The sequence below is a fragment of the Pimephales promelas genome, chromosome 22, assembly GCF_988280905.1.
Source record: "Pimephales promelas chromosome 22, fPimPro1.hap1.1, whole genome shotgun sequence".
In the NCBI taxonomy this organism is placed as follows: Eukaryota; Metazoa; Chordata; class Actinopteri; order Cypriniformes; family Leuciscidae; genus Pimephales; species Pimephales promelas.
The window spans coordinates 224,192-230,191 of record NC_142790.1 but is presented as its reverse complement, the minus strand read 5'-3'; the positions used below and the strand labels follow the sequence as shown (position 1 = coordinate 230,191).

General features: G+C 42.0%; 1 protein-coding gene across 4 annotated transcripts in view; it reads left to right on the top strand.

Moving 5' to 3' along the window:
* The first annotated feature begins 241 nt into the window (after nt 1-241).
* dnajc13 (dnaJ homolog subfamily C member 13) overlaps nt 242-6,000 on the top strand; it is a 61,911-nt gene continuing 56,152 nt past the window's right edge. For all 4 annotated transcript variants that reach the window (XM_039666388.2, XM_039666387.2, XM_039666386.2 and 1 more), the window contains exon 1: nt 242-445. The gene's annotated coding sequence lies outside the window, so the exon portion shown is untranslated. The remainder of the gene's footprint in view (nt 446-6,000) is intronic.

Here is a 6,000-nt window from a genome sequence, read left to right as displayed (position 1 = left end):
AGTAATTAAAAGAAATGATAGTTTCAATAAATAAATAAATAAATAATAATTAAAAAATTATAAAAATAAATAAATAAAATACATCTTGCTTAAAAACTAAATATTTTAAAATTTTATATAATATGTTGTATATATTTTAAACACTTTCACCTTTACAGTAGCATGTTAATGTCACTCTGATCAGTGTGTAGAGAGACTGCAGATCTAGAATCTCTACTTCCTGTCAAGCCCGTCAGCTGACACACGCGTGAGAGTGCAGTCGTGCGCATGCGCACTGCCCTGCTGGTGGCAGAAGGAAGATGGCGGCGTCCTGGGTTTCTCACTGAGGGAAGCGCGATCGGCCAGTTTGGGCTTCAATTCTGGATCATTGAGTTAAATCAGACTCGAATAGAGGAGGGCGGAGGGCAGAGGGACGGAACCGAGCCGCTTCTGACACCAGATCCAGGTAAAACACACTCATACTGCTCATTCTCCGGCACTGCATTCACCGCGCCATCGGGCCACTGACGCCTGACAGGCTGAGAGCGTTTACTGTAAATACCACAGTAAACCATCAAACCCTCGAGAATATAAAGCGCTTTTACCATCTGTCTGTCATTTCTGTGTTGACCATTGCACGATGAATGGTAAAGTATGGTATTATTTTGACAGTAACAATGGTTTGTAAGGTTGATCATAGTTAGAGTAATGTTTTATTTTTATAATAGAAGCATCATGTGTCTACTCTTAACCCGTTAAACACTGTCTACTCTTAAACCGTTAAACACTGTCTACTCTTAACCCGTTACACACTGTCTACTCTTAAACCGTTAAACACTGTCTACTCTTAACCCGTTACACACTGTCTACTCTTAAACCGTTAAACACTGTCTACTCTTAAACCGTTAAACACTGTCTACTCTTAAACCGTTAAACACTGTCTACTCTTAAACCGTTACACACTGTCTACTCTTAAACCGTTAAACACTGTCTACTCTTAAACCGTTAAACACTGTCTACTCTTAAACCGTTAAACACTGTCTACTCTTAACCCGTTTCACACTGTCTACTCTTAAACCGTTACACACTGTCTACTCTTAAACCGTTAAACACTGTCTACTCTTAAACCGTTAAACACTGTCTACTCTTAAACCGTTAAACACTGTCTACTCTTAAACCGTTAAACACTGTCTACTCTTAACCCGTTACACACTGTCTACTCTTAAACCGTTAAACACTGTCTACTTTTAACCCGTTAAACACTGTCTACTCTTAAACCGTTAAACACTGTCTACTCTTAACCCGTTACACACTGTCTACTCTTAAACCGTTAAACACTGTCTACTCTTAACCCGTTACACACTGTCTACTCTTAAACCGTTAAACACTGTCTACTCTTAAACCGTTAAACACTGTCTACTCTTAACCCGTTCGCTACTGTCTACTCTTAAACCGTTAAACACTGTCTACTCTTAAACCGTTAAACACTGTCTACTCTTAACCCGTTAAACACTGTCTACTCTTAACCCGTTCGCTACTGTCTACTCTTAAACCGTTACACACTGTCTACTCTTAACCCGTTCGCTACTGTCTACTCTTAACCCGTTACACACTGTCTACTCTTAAACCGTTCGCTACTGTCTACTCTTAAACCGTTAAACACTGTCTACTCTTAAACCGTTAAACACTGTCTACTCTTAACCCGTTAAACACTGTCTACTCTTAACCCGTTCGCTACTGTCTACTCTTAAACCGTTACACACTGTCTACTCTTAACCCGTTCGCTACTGTCTACTCTTAACCCGTTACACACTGTCTACTCTTAACCCGTTACACACTGTCTACTCTTAACCCGTTACACACTGTCTACTCTTAACCCGTTAAACACTGTCTACTCCTAACCTGTTTGCTACTCTCTACTCTTTTAAACACAGATCTGAACTTTAGTAAGTAATGAATGCAGACCTGAGGTTGGTGTCTCTTAAAAGAAGACAGATTATTGCAGAAGTGCAAGCAAAAAATTAAAGTGTAATAGTTGTAGTACTTTTGCACAATTTCAGTTGCGTAACATTTTCCGCTACACCATGTTGATCATGTTGTGTGTGTCACTGAAACTGAAAGTACTAAAAGTGGAAACTGAAAGTTGCCAGCTGCTATATCACCCTGTAGCCCAAGACTGGTGCCCACTGAAGCTAAGCTGGCCTGAGTCTGGCCAGTACCTGGATGGGAGACGTCCTGAGAGAACCAGGTTGCTGCTGCTGGGAGAGGTTTTAGTGGTCTGTGTGGGTCCAAACGCCCCAGTGTAGTAATGGGGACACTATAGGGGATTATTACGCTGATACGCAGGACTTCCGGATTCAGTGATCTGTGCACTGCTACTTCCGTTTAATCACCGATCTCGCTGGCGAACTGATGAAGGACTACACTAAGTTTATTTATACGGCATCCCTGGTAAATTAGTCTGATTCACTAAAGTGCCGGCTGCAAACAAACATGCTACCTTGTTTTATTTTAAAGTTTTAAAGGCACACTATGCACTCTCTGGTTTTTTTTTTAAAACAGTGACCTCTAGAGCCGCTGTGGTGTACTTGCACTGTCGTAAATAACCGTTATTCCCCTGTTACTGCATATCTACTGAACTACTGTCAAGTGCTAGACTGCTTTTTAATAATAAAGTTGCCTATCGCGTTTGCTGGCTTATAGCGTTTTTACATGATTTCTGCAAAATCAGAAGTAAATAGCCTATAGTGTATAGGCTACTGTATAATTTCATTCATGTTTTTTGATTGTAATGTTAAAATTACAAAATGTCAGATGACATCAATCAAGTTAAATGTACGTCGCATTATTTCATAACATTGGACGTTATGATTTAGACATGATTACAATTTATCATAATAGCAAATTGTGTTCAATTATTTACAACCTCTAGGCTTATATATGTCCTAATAATTATGTGAGATATTGACTATGTCCTCATGGTAATCGCAAGAATCAACATCAACAGCGTCAAGATTTGATTGATTCATAATCAACACAATTTGAAGTTACAGTCGGGAAGTGTACTGTTAGTCAGATAAACTTGATATAACAGTAACTTACACACGTCATAAGAAATCCGAACCAGACACAGGACTAAAGATACGTGATAAATACACATCACAACACCTGAGTTCAGCTGGCAAACTAGCTCTTGTGGCAAGCTCGGCAATAAAACATAACGGAAAAAACAACAAGACTAAGAGAAACGACTGTTTTTAGGAAGTCTGCTTAAAGCTCTGATAATCGAAAGCTATAGACATGTGAGGATTATTGAACTGGTCTTATTATCAACAACGGATGAATGAACAGCACCGTAAAAAATTACATACCACAAGCCAGTGCAGCAACATACAATATAGAAACAACTAGTATACAAATACAAACAAGTTTATAAATAAGAGATTTACTTACAAGTCCATCAACAAGATCGCCAGGTCAGCATCGCAGTTACAATCCAGTGCAGCTTTTAAGCTCGCGCCAACGAGTGAAAGCCCGACCGAGTGGACTCTTGTCCGGTTTCTAGCACGGTCCGATTCTCTTTCCCTGTTTCGAAAGTAGCTTCATACAGTATGATGTTGTTGATGCGTGTGACGTCGTTGCCGTAAACCATTTCGTGATTCTCACGCGCTGTGTCAGGGGCGCCACTCTCAAACTTGCATGGCTGGTTTTTCCGGCGGCGTCCCCCCCAAGCTTTCCTACCAGGATGATTCGCCCTACTATGACTTTGTTAACCACCAAAACGACTTTGAAGCTGTTATATTAAGGTATAGATCTTGCATAGAGTGCCTTTAATCCACTTCCATGAAAACTTAAGTAGGGTTGGCTTTGTTGGTTAGATTTACAAAGTGGAACAGAGTAGCGACATAAATAGCCTTCGTCTCAGGCATTGTTGAACTGCGTTGGAAGTGGACGTGCACAGAGTTGACAAATCCCGCCCATGAAACCCGGAAGCGTGATAATCCCCTATACTGTCATAGAGCACCGTCCTTCAGATCCTTCAAAACTCTCAGGACATCCTTCGAAAAAGAGTAGGGGTGTAACCCCGGCATCCTGGCCAAACTTGCCCCTTGGCCTCCGTCCGTCACGTCCTCCTAATCATCCCCATATACTGATTGGCTTCATCACTGTCTCCTCTCCACCAGTAAGCTGGTGTGCGGTGGGCGTTCTGGCCCAATATGGCCGCCGTGGCATCATCCGGGTGGAGCTGCACACTGGTGGTGGTTGAGGAGATTCCCCCTTCCACATGTGAAGTGCTTTGAGGACCCAGTAAAAGTGCTATATAAATTTAACAAATTATTATTATTACTACATATTTATAAACTTAGAAGGATATAAACTTGTGAGTGTGTAATAACTGACAGGCAGTACGCCGTCGAACTCGCCGTGAGCAGTTATGCAATGCTAGTGTAAATGTCATGCAACACTTCTCGACTGTGATCGTTTTATTGAAGCCTGCAGATTCATCACAACCTTTATTGCTTTCAGTGTCAGCATTACGGTTGAGCTTTGCTTTCATAAAACCGTCCGTTTCAGCAGTTTGGCAGAAGTCCTCCAGCGTTGGGCCAACCTGCACAGACTCACTCTCGCTGTTTTCTGTGATGCTTCAGGACGGCTCTTAAAGAGAGTGTGTTTCTGTGCCATGTTAAACCGCTTGTATTGATCCGTGCTGAGCTGCTGAGATCGATCATGTGACCTCATCCTGGGTTTTTAACATACTTAAACTATTAACGCGTCGCATGGAGTCCTGTAATCCCATCGGCTCTGAGAACACCAGCCGGATTACAGGTCACTGATACGTGCATTTTCTGCCACTGATGGCTGGCAGCGTTTTAATCCAGATCGTGGGTTTAATTACTTTCATTTTAGTTGGCGTGCTTTAGTGTAGTTGTCCTGTTGTGTAGACTGAGATTACCACATATTCCTCCAGCGCTTCCTTTATTTCATCACAGTTTACTTGCTCAATGGATCGAGGAGACTGGCCATGAAAAGCATTTTTTAAATATTTATTTTATTGCATTTTTAACACATTAAAAAAAAATGTATAAGCCATTTCTCAAAATCAAATAAATTTTAATTTAAATGTTTATACTCAAGTCATTTTGGAAAGATGTTACTCTAGCATTGATATCTCTAGATCAGAATATGTTCACATATTTTTTTTTACATTTAAATGACGATACTTTTCTAATTGAGTATGTACCAAATATGCAAATTAGAACCTTAGCTTAAGTTTACCAGTGTATAATGTAAATTCTCAAAATCTGACTATCCAATAATGAGTTGAGAATAACTGGAGACAATGGAACAAGATATCCTAGGATAAGATTAACCCGAGCTTAGATCTGACTTTAGGTTAGTAGTTCCAGGGTAAAGCCGCAGTTACTCCCCTAGTGTTAGGAGCGGCGGTGGACTGATGAACGATTAGCTTTAGCTGATAGGGCGAGTCAGGAGTCCTGAGCTGCTGTACGGGTTCAGTGTTAGGAGCGGCGGTGGACTGATGAACGATTAGCTTTAGCTGATAGGGCGAGTCAGGAGTCCTGAGCTGCTGTACGGGTTCAGTGTTAGGAGCGGCGGTGGACTGATGAACGATTAGCTTTAGCCGATACGGCGAGTCAGGAGTCCTGAGCTGCTGTACGGGTTCAGTGTTAGGAGCGGCGGTGGACTGATGAACGATTAGCTTTAGCCGATACGGCGAGTCAGGAGTCCTGAGCTGCTGTACGGGTTCAGTGTTAGGAGCGGCGGTGGACTGATGAACGATTAGCTTTAGCTGATAGGGCGAGTCAGGAGTCCTGAGCTGCTGTACGGGTTCAGTGTTAGGAGCGGCTGTGGACTGATGAACGATTAGCTTTAGCTGATACGGCGAGTCAGGAGTCCTGAGCTGCTGTACGGGTTCAGTGTTAGGAGCGGCGGTGGACTGATGAACGATTAGCTTTAGCCGATACGGCGAGTCAGGAGCCCTGAGCTGCTGTACGGGTTCAG